The 16940-nt window shown below is 37.0% G+C and overlaps 1 protein-coding gene and 1 long non-coding RNA gene across 3 annotated transcripts in view; one reads left to right on the top strand and one right to left on the bottom strand.

The window, feature by feature from the left end:
• Positions 1 to 2697, top strand: part of LOC138917835 (uncharacterized) — a 79063-nt gene extending 76366 nt beyond the window's left edge. The window contains exon 3 of the long non-coding RNA XR_011426355.1: positions 2160 to 2697. This is a non-coding gene — a long non-coding RNA (uncharacterized lncRNA). The remainder of the gene's footprint in view (positions 1 to 2159) is intronic.
• Positions 1 to 16940, bottom strand: part of LRRTM4 (leucine rich repeat transmembrane neuronal 4) — a 750627-nt gene that overhangs the window by 561041 nt on the left and 172646 nt on the right. The gene's annotated exons all lie outside the window — the stretch shown is intronic.

Here is a 16940-nt window from a genome sequence, read left to right as displayed (position 1 = left end):
ATAGAGTATATATATATATATATAAGATTTATCTCCTCCTTTTCAAGAAGGTGTTAGGAAGAATGCTTTGGAATCTTAACTAAACATATTATATAACTCTTTGAATTCTCAAATGAAAAGAACCCGTTTAAAATAATTGAAGCAGAGTACTTCTCAGTATAATGGAAAGCTTCAATTACAGGTGATTTATAATTCCAAGTATGATTGACACATTTACCACTGTTACAAAATTACTAAAGATAAATGAGGGATACATGTGTTCCCCCGAAATACACCTAAATTTGAGTCTCAAAAGGGAAATTTAAGTTGGTAAAGGTTTTCTCATAAACCATACATTTAGAAGCAGAGAATGCCATGGACAATTCCAAAAAACAGAAAAAGTTCTTGTTTACCTCTCTGTGTTTGCATGAATATTTGCATTCAACATCAGCACACCTGCCACATGGTAGCAGGATGAATGGCTTCTGAGCACAAGAATGTTTACCTTCTACACCTCAGCAAACGTTTGTTTAAAATTCGTCTAAAAATTGAGTCTTCAAACTAACTGCTATATATAGGGGTTGTATTTGGAGAAAGCTAAAAGATTGATTCCATTTTAAAGGACTTAGAGAATTATAGGAAATTGTAGATTTAAGTCCAAATAAGAAAGGAGGAGTTACCAGCAGAGGACTAAATGTTCACTTACAGATAAAACTTCTACCTACATATATTTTAAAGGGACAACTCTCTAACAGCCTAGCAGCCATAATGAAAATTGGAGACACCTCTCTTTGAATTTATACAGCCATCTGAATTCCTATCATGCCCTCTGTAATTCTTATCATGCCCTTTCACTCCCTCCTTTTGCTGCCTCCTCCATCTTCTGGCAGTTTGCCTCACCCTCAGTGACTCAATAGCCTCTAATGCAGCATCTACCCCTAGAAGGAAGGAAGCAACCTAACAAAATCCATTCCAATAAAGAGCGTTCCTGACATATCAAATGAGCCCAGAGATCATAGAATCACTATCATAACCAGAATCACTTCTGTTATTTTTGTTATTATCATTGTTGCAGTAATTTCTGTGTGGGAAAATCACTGCTTTTAGATTCACCAGAGTAGAACAAATCCCCAATAATCACATAATCCTACCTCTTAGCAGATAAACAAACGACATTTATTTAAATCAAACTTTTAAACCAACATTGATCCTTCCAGCAAAAAGGATTTCTCTTTTATGGATTCTATCAACTCTTTCAGGGACCAAATCTCTACCTCTATTTTCAGGGTAGACGTTGAACACTAATGAAATGTAAGAACTAGTAATCTTTAAAACAAAAAATGAAATAAAAGAGCAACATCTCTTTCCACTGGTAGAATCTAGATCTATATTTTAACTCTTTCATGTAAAAAATAGCCTTAAGTGGAGTGAAATTTACCAAGAAGATTACTGCTAAATATTGACGTTCTCAGAAAAATGTTAGAGTCAATGAAAGAAGTCTTGTTATCACATAGTTACTTTCAAGTACTAGAAAGTTCAGGGTTGTCTCCAGAATATAACGCTTAATTACATCCTATATGCCTGTGTTCCAGCTCTGTGAAACATTTAGCATTTTTTTAATTACATGAAAAAGTTATGAATAAACCAAGGAGTCGTTCAGTAATCAAGCAACCGGAAAAGCTCTCATGATTTCTCTCTTGACACAGGTTTTTTTCACAAAGCTAAGTAATTTAAATTTTGGCATATCTCTAAAATACGTTGTAAGACCTCCACCTAAACAGAGGGAAAGGAAGTAAGAATTTTCTGGAGTTACCTTATTAATACATATTAATATAATTATCACCTATTAATACAAGAAAATAAAATGTGTTAGTGTTGAGATTGTAGATGTTTTTATTTGCATCTTTATTTTCTCTACGTCATATATTTAAAAAATCTAAACAATGTATTCCTACCCGTTGACGGAAATGTATATATACATATTTGTATATATGTGTCCCCGGCTATCTTAAAGCTCACTCTACGCCACCTCGCTTTGATGAAAGACCTACATCAGCACTGAAAAAAAAATCTGAAGAGGATTTTCGTTTTTACGAAATAAAGCGAAAATAGCGTTCAGCGTTTCTTTTGCAATGATCTGTTATAGAGGCTAATAGTCAAGCATCTTGTCCTATTTCCAGCTTACCACATCAGCCACAGCAGATGACGAACTTTGATCTTCTACATGGAACCAGGCAGACAAGAAAGTGTAGACGTTAGTGACGGCCTGCCCTTACGGATTCAGACACTAGGCGATGTCAGCAGATGACTTTCTTCCTCCCTCTCCCACACCGTAGTCTCCTTACATCCCACCACCGGAACCTCTGCAGACTCAGCGCAGCAGACGATCATCACCACCACCTCGCAGCCTTACAGTGTGCTCGCTGGCTTCCCGATTCTGCTAAGTGAAACTGCACTGGACATTGTTTCTGCTTTACAGAAGCTGTGTATTTATTATATCGTTCCTGCTTTCACTATACATTGGCGTTATGTGTTATTTGGTATGATTTGTAGGTTATTGTTTGGGTCTGGGAAGGCTCAAAACTTTTTCCTATATAAATTAACGGTAACTGCTTCTTTGCCTCAGGCCATTTTGGCTTAGGAAAAGTTTGGTAGGAATGCTCTACTCTCTGATGGTGAGGGAAAGCTGTATATGGGAAATAAAATGTGCCAAATTGATTGATGTATCTATTTGAAAATTAAGTCAAAATAACTATAATGAATTCCCTCTTCACAGCCAACTGTGTTAAAAGCATCGTTCATAATTTCTACCTCCATTGTTTTACCTCCTCTCACACATTCACCCAATCCAAACTGGGTCCTCAAACTGTCCTCTTCTACAACAGTTCTCACCAAGGTCCCCAGATCTAATGGTCATTTCATCATATCCAACTTACTTAAATTCCTAGTTGGATTCACCTCAGTTAACCATTCCGTCTTCCTTGAAACATGCTTTTCCCTGCCTTCCAAGACATATTTTTGTCCTTCTATTTCTCTAGTTATTCCTCCTCTGTCTTTGCAGCCATGTTACGGTCATCAACTATCAAAATTCTTCAAGGCTAATTCCTAAGTGGCTTCCTTTTCTTACTTTGTATTCTCACCATGGATTGTCTCATTTCTACCCCAAGCTTTGTCCCAATAAATACGTGACTCACAAATATATATCTCTAACCTTGACCACTCTTAAAAGCTCCAGGCACATATATTAACTTTCTAACTTTCTGACATCTCCACTTGGGTATCTTAAAGGCCAATCTCATCAAAAATTAATCTATAATTCCTCTTCTCTCAAACCCTACTTCCAGTGTCCCTTATGTCAGTGAAAAGTACCACCATCCGTGCAGCTAAGTGAGACACAGAAAGGTCATCAATGTTGTTTATCTCACACTCATCTACATTGTCCAATACCCTCTCCAGTCTCAAAAATTGTATTTACTATTATCTTTCTATGCATCAGTGTCGCTCTATCTCCATCAACATCATAGGTCAAGTCATCTCTGCTCCAGATAATGGATTAGCAACTTAACTTTCCCACCCTCCCATCTGTCTTTCCAAACTAAAATCAAAATGATCTTTTAAAAATCACAAATTTAGGGACCAGCCCAGTGGCACAGCGGTTAAGTTCCCACGTTCCACTTCGGCAGCCTGGGGTTCTCTGGTTTGGATCCCGGGTGCAGACGTGGCACGCTTGGCAAGTCATGCTGTGGTAGGCTTCCCATGTATAAAGTAGAGGAAGATGGGCAGGGATATTAGCTCAGGGCCAGTATTCCTCAGCAAAAAAAAGAGGAGGATTGGCAGCAGATGTTAGCTCACGGCTAATCTTCCTCACACACACAAAAAAAAGTCGCAAATTTAGTCACATCACTATTTCTTCCCTCTTCCTCTTCCCCGTCATTAGTGAATTCCAATTGCTCTTATATGAAGATAAAATCCTTTTGCAGCTCTCAGCTAAAGAGGTACTTCCACAGAGATCCTGCCCTCCCAAACTAGGTCAGTGCTTCTGCCCATGATGCTTGCACTTGTTGGTATCATTCTTTGATTTTTTTTTTTTTTATCATCTACTAGACAATGAGCAACATGAACACAGGAGCCTGTCTCTTTTTGTTCATGATTAGAACTCCAGCTGCCACTATGAGAATATGTGCATGATAATGTTTAAATTGTGAGTAAATATCTCGTTTTCTTTTCTTTTTTTTGAGGTATGCTTTTTTTGGTTTGGAAGAGTGGCCCTGAGCTAGCATCTGTTGCCAATCTTCCTCTTTTTTTTTTTTCCTCCCCAAAGCCCCAGCACGTAGTTGTATATCCTAGTTGTAAGTCTTCTAGTTCTTCTATGTGGGCCACTGCCTCAGCATGGCTTGACGAGCAGTGCTTGGTCTGTGCCCAGGGTCTGAACCCGCAAACCCTAGGCTACTGAAGTGGAGTTCGCAAACTTAACCACGACGCCACTGGACTGGCCCCAATATCTCATTTTCTACTTGAGGTAGTAACTTGTTTGGAATTGAATAACTTACCTAAAGGACTTCTGAACAGGGCATCTCTCATGTAAAATTGTGGAGTAGACAAAGATTTATTAATACATCTCTCTTACCTCTTTTTTTCACTTCCCTCCCCTCATCCAACATCTGGCAATTTCCTCACCCTTGGAAACTCAGTGATTTCCACTGCAGGCTTCAGATAGATCTACTCTTTTGGAGCAATGCTAATGCACCTCTCCTAGGATATTCCTGTCTCCAGGTTTCTAAAGAACAGGGGAAATTGCAGAAAATATAAAAACAGCAGGATTGAATAATAAGAGATGATAGGTAAGTGTACTCTGTCATCTTCCAGGTCTAGATTGGGAGAGGTTCATTTACACACTCACTAAACAATTATAGATTACCTCATATTAATGGCTTCCATTTATTGACTACAAGATTCTATAGCTACACCGTCCAATACAGTAGTCACTAGTTACACATGGCTATTTAACTGTAAATTAATGAAAATCAAGTAGAATTTCCTAGTTTGCAATAGCTGAACTTTGGGTGCTCTTTTCCATCATCATACAAAGCTCCAGGAGATGATATTTTCTTACAATCTGTGTTTTAATTCATCAACTCTGTAGTTGCAAAATATTGCTTCCTCTGCCTTAACCTAGACTTGTCCCCTGATTCATAGGCTCCCAGTGGTGGCTTAGAAGAACTGGCTTTCTATTGTATGACATTGCCAGAACTCACTACCCCCTTCACCCAGGAGCAGGTGTGGGCAGGTGTCCAAGCTAAGGCAACCTGTCTTTTCCCAAAAAATTTGGAATTTGGGCTAAAGGAGAGAAAGATCATTTTCTCTCCAGGTGACTCACCCATTTCTACCATGTGTTTGGGAGAGGAAGAGGAACCCGATTCAAGAAATAAAGAAGATAGCAGATGTGCCATCAACCGTTTATGAGAAGGAACATGAAAATCATGGCAATATTCACATACTGTCTTCTTCTGAGTCCTTTCTTTATCCTTGTCCTTGGGGTACTATGAGCTACCCTTGAATCCTTAAACATAAGCTACCTTTGTAAAAAATATAAACTAGCTTGAATAGCTTTTGTTTAATCCTCATAATAAACCACGAGGTATATTTTAATATTTCTATTTACAGATGAGGAACCTTTGGTTCAGTGAGTTCAATTAAAGTAATAGAGCCCAAATTCAAATCTCTATGGTTTATGTGAATTGAGAACATGTCGTATTTCTATTATGCAACAATATAAGCAGGGTACAAGTCTCTGTGCTAGAAGCTGAGGATAAAGGAATAAATAAGGCATTGCCTTCAGTTAATTATATTTTTAATCCATTGCAGGTCAGGCTATAGGAAAGGAACAGAAATTAAGTATATTGAAGCAGGGCTGTGTGTATGATATAGGGGAATCCCAGGAAAAGACTGAGACTGAGGTCATCCCCAAACTTTTATTATCAACAGAAGCAAGTTACCAGAAGCAGCTGAGCAGACTGGAGTTGAGGGGCCCACAGGGACTATGGATCAGATGGTAGGTCCAACAATTATTTACAAATTGGCAATAGAAGGGCATTTCCAGAGAGATATGCTCCCCACTAAGGCTAAACTAAACTCAGGCCTGGAAAAAAGCAAGTTTGACATGAGAAAGCAAGGGGGGCAGATCAGAAAATGGGGACAAATCCCGATGTAAGAGGGTAGGTATATAGCCCATCAGGTTTTCGAGTCTAAGTATATTAACCACTGCCCCCAGCATACTACTTCCTGAAACCTTAACCTTTGCATAGATTTATTTGACAGTAATCTTTATGTTTCTAATTTGGGGGATATAGAGAGCATTGTTTCATTTCTCAGGGGTTGCATTCATTTTTAAACTGTAAATGAGAGAATGTTTCTATGGTTGCTGAACAAAAATAAAAAGAGGTTTGATTTGCTTTTGAAGTTTAGAAATATGTCTATGGATGACTAGCTAAAGATGGCAGAATTTAGATATGATGAGATGGATTGATGTAGCTATCTGCCAAGCAGCATGATTAAAACCATTCAGACCCTGAAAATGGAGCAGAGAACATTGGCTTTATTTCTGTAAACTAAACTGTCACCATCAGACTTAAGTGCTCTTGTCTTGTCAGAGGATTTATTATTATTAAGAATTTCACTGACATGCATTTTCCAAGTGCTTCATTGAAGTTCCCCATCACTCATAGCTCCCTGGTGACATGGTCTGGTTAGTTTTCAATAATAAAAAGAACTTAGGTATCCATGCAAATTAGCCCTAGTTTCACGCCCAAGGCCCCTCAATTAATACATGATTTCAAGACAAGGTGGATTTAACCCATAATATGACTAGTTGGATGTATCATGTAATAAAAAGGTATCAGAACATGTATGTCAGTTTCATCTTTTACTGGAGGATCAAAGGGTGAGTCCTCTGTTAAAGGGATGTTCCTCGTCCATCATCTCAATGGTCACCTACATCTGTGGATGTACAGTTAGCTAGGATCTGGGCTAGGTATGTCACTTTTTCATTCCAAGATCGTCAACAATGGATATTATTCTTTGTCCTTATTAGGAAAGTAAAACTTCTGAAATTTGCCTTCTCTCCTACTTCAGAGCAACTTGATTCTGCCAGAGACCATTATGTAACAGTGTATAATAAAAACTCTACAGATTTATATTTTCTAAACTCAGCTGGGGCCTCAGCACTACTTACCGATCCCATTACCTGTTTTTAGTCAGCTACTTCCCCTATCTCCTCCTACTTACAATTTCAGAACTATCTGTTTTCCTCAAACTTTCTCGGTGTGCAATTTCCATATTGCTGCCTCTCAGCTGACAGCCTGACTACCTAGAAAATGGTGGCCACCAGGCTTGATTTACCTCAACTTTTCACCTCTTTATCTATTAAACTTTCTACTGTAGCAAACGCCCTTTCTTTCTTTTCTCCAATCCTGCAGGATGAAGTGGCATTCCTCTTGCTGCAAGTCACGCTTTACTGTTGTGCCTTTGACGTTCTCCTGGCAATTCTAGGTGGAAGCATTCTCCTGGCAATGTTCTAGGACCTGACTGCATACCTTCAACTTCTCCTTTCTGCTGGCTCCTCCTTCTGAGCTTAATCCTCCAAATCCTATAGCCCTTCCGTTGGCCCCCTGGTCTCCCTAGCTACTCAAAAAGCAGTAATGTGCTCCACGCTAAATGGTTATGCCAAGAAACTTGAAGGGAATGAGATTTTACTCCACTTGAAGGCTAGCAAGTTAGTCTGCCACAGTTTCATACATCCTTCCAGGAGAGGCAAAACTCATGGGTAAGAGAAAAAGTGCTTTATTACTCGTGGTTCACCAAGAATCATGAGCCTTATGTTTGTTTTGGTTCCTGGTGCCCCCAAGTCCCACAGTGGTGATGCATATGGCCACAGGGATTCTGTGAACACAGTGGATTTATGTTATACCTAAGGAACCAACCACACTTAGAAAAACCCCAATATAGCCATGTGCCATGTTCTAATTTGAGGGATATAGAGACCATTTTGTCAATGACAGACTGCATATACATCTGTGATCCCATAAGATTAGTACCGTCTAGCCTATGTGCGAATGGTCTATACCATCTAGGTTTGAGTAATTACACTCTATGATGTTCGTACAACGATGAAATCGCCTAATGACGCATTTCCCAGAATGGATTCCTGTCCTTAAGCGACACCTGACCGTATTAGAACAGGCTGCTGGCAGACTCATCCAACTTTGTGCAGGAGGAAGACGCCATCTTTGTTATTCTGCTCAGGAACAAATCTGCCCTCTGTCCTGAGGGGAGAATCTCTCTCTCTCTTCCAAGGCTTGCCATTATACAAACATTTCTGAAAATATAACCTGGGATTAAAGCTGTCCCAAAACGTGTAGAAACACCATCGAAAATTGCTGCTCAACAGGTTGCCTTTCATTTATTTATATTCTTATTAATAAAAAAAATCTGCTGGATGTCCTCTATATGCTCACAATTTTGCTAGGTGAGGAGTCACCGAGATGCAGAGCACAGTACGAGATTTGAAGAATCCTTTTTAATTCTTAACACAAAGAACCTCACTGCACATTTCAGGAATAATGGTGATTTTTAAAAGCTCTTAATTATAAATCCTAAATCAACATAGTCATTTCATTATAAACTGCTGAAAGGTTACTAGTTATTGAGGTCTGGTAAAAATCTCCACATATGTTAGTATTCATCCAATAATAAGAATAAATTGCAAATAATATTTCAGCATTAACAGTGCTTTCTTCACTCCGTAAGACACAGAAATGGCCCTTCATGGGAAATATACTGTTTTAGTTGCTGGAAGCCTCCCTTTTGTTTGAAGCCAACAGTTGAAATCACATTATAGTAATAACTTTGTGGGCTTGGTCTTTTGGGGTAGGGATGCAAAAACACATTTTGCCAAGTTTAGCCATTGTGAGTTCAGAGTTCAGAAGCAAATTCAATTCTTTCTGGAAATGAGTGCAATAGAACAGCTGGTCAAACACAATTTACTTGCTCACAGAAATAAACAATGATTTCTGGGGAAAAAAAAGCTTACTAAAAAGGGTCATAAGGAATATCAACCAGATTGCAGGCACTTTTGGCTTAAAATGGCATTTGCTTATAGATCCTTATACAACTTTTCCCAGTCCTCAAAAATAAAATAATAAAACAAAAGAAAATGAAATTAAAACGAAAAAATAAAGAAACACATACTAGGAAGATGGAGCAGCCAAAATGAAGACTCGCTTAAAATTTAGACAGACAACTTAGAAAGAGGATCCTTGAAGACATTTCATTAACTCCAAGAGTAATAAAGAGATTGTGGGAGCAGTAAACAAATAATATATTGAATGTTTGCATTATAGTCAACCAGGATTTGCTTTCCAAAATAAAATTCACTTGGGAAAACATTGTTAGAAAAGGATTTGTCTTCAATTTCTGTCTTCAGACTCAGAAATCCAAAGCTTCTACAAAACATAAAATGGAACAGCTGTCCTTCAACACCATGGTACTGTGTTTTCAGGTATATGGGACACTCACTGCCAAACATCTTCTCCCCTTTAATTTTTTTAAGCTTTCTACTTGAAAAATATTAGATTCACAAGAGATTGTAAAAAGAGAAGAGAGAGTTGACAGGTACCCTGCACCTAGCCTCCTTCAATGAAAACATCTTGTATAAACACATAACATCAAAGCCAGGAACTGGAGAGCCAGCCCTGATGGCCTAGTGGTTAAAGTTTGGTGCTCACTGCTTTGGGGGCCCAGGTTTGCTTCCTGAGCTCAGAATCACACCACCCTTTGTCAGTTGCCGTACTATGGCGGCAGCTCACATAGAAGAGCTAGAATGACTTACAACTAGCATGTACAACCATGTACTGGGGGCTTTGGGAAGGAAAAGAAAAAAAGAGGAAGTTTGGCAACAGATGTTAGTTCAGGGTAAATCTTTCCCTGAAAAAAAACCCAAAAAGTAAAAACAAAACAGGAATTGGACTTGATACCTTACTATCAACTAAATTATAGACCTTATTTGGATTTCATCACATTTCCTGCCCTTCCCTTCCTTTGTAAAGCTGTAGTCAGATATACAACTCATAGAAAATAATGGGCCAGAGAGTGTAGTGGGGATGGAGCGAGAGTGGAAGCACAGGTTCCCTTTGCAGGGAACATTCCTGTTAACATAGAGCCAGAAAAGTTGAGGCAGGAATGGAAACAGCCTGGGTCCCTGCACAGAGAAAAGCCTACCTTTGTTTTTGTTTTTGTTTTTGTTTTTTACTATGCCCACTAATTGACAATACCACAAAACTGTGTAGTGGGAAATGGAGATGAACCCCCTCTGTTATAGAGTCAAACAAGACAAAGCCTTGGTAGAAGTGAGAAACTACACAGAGAGCTTTTGATGTGCGCTCCTCCACCGCCTAAGACTGGAAGCCAGGGGGCAAGCTCATGTCCACATCCTGCCTATCCACAGCTGCCACTGTGAGGACAAATATAAAATGTTGGGAAGGTTGGCACACTCAACAGATTACATGAACATGTGAGGCTGGAGGAAATAGCTGCAGGAAAGAAAAGACTAAAATTAAAAGCAAAGAAGCTGCGAAGAAATGTGCGATTGAGAAGCTAAGAAAGAATTTCAAAGCAAATGGAAATAAATATATTGAAGACAGAAGAGGAAACTGACTAGCAGAGACTTAGGCAGCGAACTTCCTCTTTCCATAATTTACAAAGATGTTAAATAAGGATAATCCAGCTACTAAAACCTAGTACCCATTTCCCTATCGTTTCCATATTAGATAGCCATGGTTTATTCAAACAAAGAACACACATTATTTCTTTTCTCAAAGGTATTTGTTTAAATGTGAGTGACAGCAATATCTTTGCACAGATTTTACCATCTTTCTAATATGGAAGTGAAGCTTACTAGATTCTAGAGTTTATAGTAGGACTTTTTTTTTGGATGAAAGTCAACTCCCTCCCTTGGTCACGAGATTCCAACAGAGTGAGTACTCTCAATGGCTGTTTGTTTTTATTGATGCAACTTTAATGGCAATCTTAATTGCCTTCAAAACTCTTGACTAGAGACCATCTGGTGCCAAAGATTTATCTGTATGTAGTTTAAAAATTCAGTATCAAACATTCTGTGGTTGTAACACTACTTGCTCTAGTTGCTATAAATTTTAAGTTCCAAAGTCATTTTGGAGAGAAAAATCCCTGAGTCTCCTTTCGAGAAAGGGAAGAAAATTATTAATTTTCTTTTTTCTACTGTGACTTTCAATTTCTAGAAGAACTTCTTCCAGAGATCATTGGATGATCCTACCTATTTCTCAATTTCCTCAGTTTCTTTCAATCTTCTAAACTTCCTAAGTTTCCTCTTTCCTAAATTTCTTCTGAATCTTAATCCAAACCTTTTTTTTTCTTAACAAACTTTACAATTGTATACCCATCCATTCCTTTCTTCTTTCCGTTCCGTCTTTTCTCTCTCACTGTGAACCTCACCACTCAAGGAGAGTCAAATTATAGAAATTTCAGATCATCACCTTTTCAAACTCAGGAGGAATCTTTTAATTTGATTTTTTAAAAATGTAGATGCTCCTGAGAAGCAGAAGTTGTTCATATTTTGCTACAGTTGCATTTAACTCTCTCTGGAGGAAAGGACACAACAAAATTAGGGGAAAAAAATCTAAGCAAGGAAAGAAACAAAGAGTACATTATATTTATATCTAAGTCTCTATCTCCAAGCCTTCTCCCTTTCGTCAACCTCAGATATAACCATGATCCTAAAGTTGGTATGATCATTCCAATGAATGCTTACAAATGTACGAACAAAAGAGGGAGGCAGCTTGAATTGGAAGGTATGCTCCACTGTTTACTAGCTCGGTTACCTTGAGCAAGTAGCTATCTGTCTCTATGCCTTGGTTTCTTTCTCTGTACAGTGGGAAAACATGACTACCGCTTTATGGAAGGTTTGTGAGAGGAAAAAAATTTGAAACAAGTGAAGTCCTTAGAAAAGTGCCTGACACTTAGTAAATGCTCAGTACATGTTAGATACTGTTATCATTATTGTTATGAACTATTTCTGTAAAGGGCCAAATAGTAAATATTTTAAACTTTGTGAGCCCTGTTATGTTCCTTCCCTTCCTCCTCTCCTTCTTTCCCTTTCCTCCCTAATCCTTTAACACAAAAAACAATCAAACAAACGGAACCCTCTTAGCTTATGTAGCAGTGCAAAAACAAGCCATGGGCTAGATTTGGTCTGTGGGTCATAGTTTTCTGACCCTTCATATTGATTAACATGGGGATAGTTGAAGTTTTACAAAACTGATTTGTCTTGTCCATCAAAATGATAAATATCTCTATTATTCAGGTGTTTGTGTGGTTCAAAAATAATTTTTGTATGATAACTATACCCCTTTTGTTCGATTTATTCCTGGGTATCTTGTAGGTTTTCGTTTTGTGAGCAATTTTTGCCTTTAACAAATTATTTAAATAACCTCTTTTTGTATTAGAATAGTTTCAGATTTACAGAAAAATTGCAAAAATAGTACAGAGTTGCCATATACCCCTCTCCTAGTTTCCCCTATAGATATCTTCTTACATTACTACGTTACATCTGTCACTAGTAAGAAAACAACATTGCTATGTTATATTAATTAAACTCCACAGTTCATTCAGATTTCACTAGTTTTTCCCTAATATTCTTTTTCTTTTCCCTGATCCTGTCCTGAATACCACATTACGTTTAGTCTTCATGTTTGTTTTGGTTTGTGATAGCTTCTTCCACGTTGATTTTGATGACCTTGGCAGTTCTGAGAACAATTAGTCAATTATTTGTTTTAAACGTCCCTCAGTTAAACTCTATCTTATGTTTTTCTCACGTTTAGACTGAGGTTATGGGTTTTGTGGAAGAAGACCACAGAAGTAAAATGCTATTCTCACGATTATGAACTACCATGATTTATCATGCTATTAACACGATTTATCACTGATGATGTTAGCCTTGGTCACCTGCCTGAGGTAGAGCTTGTGAAGCCTCTCCACTGTCAACTTACTTTTTCTCCCAGTCCCATACTCTTCCCTTAGAAATGGGTCACTAAGCTTAGCTCATACTCAAGGAGTGGGGAATTAACCTTCCTTTCTTTGGGGTGGTGGGAATGTCTACAAGAAATATTTGGAATTCTGCTGCATGGGTATTTGTCTCTTCTCCCATATATTTATATATATTTTATATTTTATCAATTATTTATATCAGTCTGGACTCATTTTATGCTTTGGATTATGATTTAATATGTTATTTATTCGGTTGCTCGCATTGCTCCCGTTCTGTCCATTGAGAGTTCTTTTAGATTGACTCTTGCGTCCCATTGAGATGCTTCCATTGTTTTGTATTTTGAGCACTTTCTTACTTTCTGGCACTGAAAGATTCTCCAGGCTTATTTTGTGTATTTCTTTCCCCAGCCCTGGAATCAATCGTTTCTCCAGGGATCTCTGATTCCTGTTCTAGGAGAATGGTATTGGACACCAAGACCTGAACACTGTGTGGGCAATTTTTTTTTAAATTAGAGTTTCTAGTTGTTTATTTATGGTAAACAAGATCACTATTGGTTTTTGTATTTTGATCTTATAACTATCAACATTAGATCTAAAAGGTTATGTGTAATATTCTACAGGTAGTAGTTGAATTTTCTCTACGAATAATCATAACATTTTTGGCAATTTTATTTCCTCTTTCCAATTCTTACACCTTTCACTTTATTTTTAGTCTTATCTTTTGGATAGCATCTCCAGGACAATGTTAAATTGTAGCATCTGTGTCATGTTTCTTATTTTAAAAGAATATTCTACGAGTTTTTGATAATAATACTTATCAGGCTAAAGAAGTAATCTTCTATCCACAAACTGCTAAGAAAAATAAATAAAACTCATAGGGGTACTGAATATTAATCACATGCTTTTCTGAATCAATGGAGAAGATCACATGATTTTTTAATCTTTTTAATCAGTTTATGTGATGAATTACATGAACAGATTTTCTAATATTAACCCATTCTTGCTCGTCTGAGATACACTGTCTTTGGTCAGGATATATTTATATTTTCAATGCTTTATAGAATATGCTAACTCTTTATTTTGTATTTTAGCATGTATTTTCTTAAAGTAAAATCAACCTATTAATCTTTTAAAAACTAATTTAATCTCTCTCTTCCTATCAAAATTTTATATCTTTTAAAAAATATTTTGTCAGTTCAGATTGTTCTATAAAAGCCCATTTTGCCTAAGTTTTGAGATTTACCGATATATAATTATTCACAATATCCATTTATAATTTTAAAACTGTATCTGTAATTATATTACCTACTTCATTTAAATGTCATTATGTTGAACTTTTAATCTCTTATTCCTGTTTGTAATCTTGCCATATATTTGTCTATGTTATTTTTCAAATGACAATTTTGGGGCCTATTAATTGTTTTCTATATTTTAATTCATTTTCCCCTTTATTAAACCTGCTTTTTTCATTTGCTTACTACTTTTGGGGGTATCTCCTTTTGCCTCCTTGTGATAAATAAAATTAATTCATTTTCTATCTTTAGTCTATTATTTTTAAGATTATAATTTTTATTTCAAAGGCTGCTTTAAATTCATTCCACAGGGCTGGCCCAGAGGCGCAACAATTAAGTTCGCACCTTCTGCTTCTTGGCAGACTGGGGTTCACGGGTTCGGATCCTGGGTGAGAACATGGCACCGCTTGGCAAAAGCCATGCTGTGGTAGGTATCCCATGCATAAAGTAGAGGAAGATGGGCATGGATATTAGCTCAGGGCCAGTCTTCCTCAGCAAAAAGAGGAGGATTGGCAGCAGATGTTAGCTCAGGGCTAATCTTCCTCTAAATAAACAAATAAATAAATAAGTAAATAAATAAATTCCACATGTTTAGATATTTGGTATTTTCATTGTTTAAATATACATTATTTCTATTGTGATTTCTTCTTAGAGCAATTCTTTAACGTGTGTGTGTGTCTATGTCTGTCTATGTTTGTCTTTTAAAAACTGTATATATTGTGTTTTGGGAGCTCTCATATCTTTCTCTGGATAAGTACCTGAGTGCATTGAGAACACGCTCTGTCTGTTTTCAACTATTGGGTATTTTTGATACTTTCTTTGCTCCCTGGGACGTGATTAGATGTTGTTAAAAGCTCCACATGTACTTGGGTTCAGTCTGCCTTCTTTCAGATGAGAGGGAAAAGTCTCTTGCTGTGATTGTGTAGCTTTCCTAAGGTTCTGCAGCAGCCCAGGCTTTGCAGCCAGCCTTCCTGGGTGCATAGCTGACTTCATCCATGGCTAGAAGTGTGAGCTCGGACTGGGCACTTCAACTTCCACCTGCCTCAGTGTCCTCATGTTTTCAGTGGACCCTCCTGTCTAGTCTGGATGAGTATTGAGCTAATTAATGTATGTGACATAAAGAAGCTAGAGGCTTGCCTGAAATGTGTTAGGCGACATAGTGTTTGCTATTACACATTTCAAAGGCTCAGAAATATGTCTTCCTGAAGTCTTCTTTTTGTCATTATGCATAACGATGCTCTTCATCACTACAAAATGTTCTTTTTTCTCATTTTGTCTAATGTTGCTCTCATTTGTAAATAACTGCTTAGTATACTTTCCCATTTTTTGCTTTTAATGGGAATTATTTAATATGCTTTTAGTATATTTTCCCATTGATGTATATTTCCATCAAATATGTATTTATGACCTTTAAGAGTAGATTCCCCCTATTTTGATTACTAATATTTTTGGGTTTATTTTTGCTACCTTTTGTGCTTTTATTATCAGTGATTATCTCACCCTCTCCCCCTTTCTGGACATCTATTCATTGATGAAATTTTCTTTATTAACTTTTATTCCTTCTCTTTCTCTTCACTGGTTTGGAAGTACTACCTTATCTTTATGTGATTTTACTGTTTATGTGTATATTTTTAACATGAAAATTTGGCGTGACAATATCTGAATAAAATATACAACTCCACTCTCCTTTCTAGTAGAATCTGGCATTTAGATTAATTTAACTCCAGTGGCTCTCCTGACACACTACCTGTTATTATTGTCCTCTATTTTACCTCCACCTTAAATTTAATCTTCTTCACTAGGTCCTGCTATTAATATTGATATTTACAGTTAATTATATATAGATTTCCCTACATAACTATTAATTTCTTTGCTCATAATTGTTATTTCCCTGTTTTCTGCTGGGTTACTTTTTTTTCTCCTTGAATTATACCTTTGTGGTAGTTCTTTAGAAAAAGCCTTATGAATAAACTCTACCTTATTTTATCTTTTATTTTGCCATCTTTCTTCAACGGTTGTTAATCTGGGGGGCAGTTATTTTTCTCAATAAATTACAAACATGATGTCATTGTTTTCTGACCTTTACGTTGAAGTTGGGAAGTCTGCTCTCAGTCTCGTTATTAATTTGTAGCTGATCTATCTTTTATTTCTGGTTGCTTTTAAAATTTTCATTTAATATTTGGTAATCTACAGTTTCATAATATTGTGCTTATATGCAGGTAGCAGGCAACACAAGGGCATATGTGACTCAAATTTCATTAGGTAATGTTTTTTAAGCCAGTAGACTGTGAAGTTACAATTCTTAGCAAACATCTCAAATAGTAGACCTTTAAACTTATGGCTGATTAGGAACTATGCTTAAGATACAACAAGGGCAAATATTCCATTGATATACACAATTAGGCTAAGAAACATCCTTTGTATGTTAAATTTTCAAAAATTTTCATTGTTATAGACTAACTTCAAGAAACACTATCAAACGTTGGCAAGGTTTCAGTTAAATGAAAATCCTCATTTACAACTCATGAAATAACCGTCGGTAAATTATCTCTTTAGGGCTATTTGGTGACTTATGGAAAAAGCTCAAAATAT

The sequence above is a fragment of the Equus caballus genome, chromosome 15 (genome assembly GCF_041296265.1).
Source record: "Equus caballus isolate H_3958 breed thoroughbred chromosome 15, TB-T2T, whole genome shotgun sequence".
Lineage (NCBI taxonomy): Eukaryota > Metazoa > Chordata > Mammalia > Perissodactyla > Equidae > Equus > Equus caballus.
This window is presented reverse-complemented; position numbering and strand designations above follow the sequence as displayed.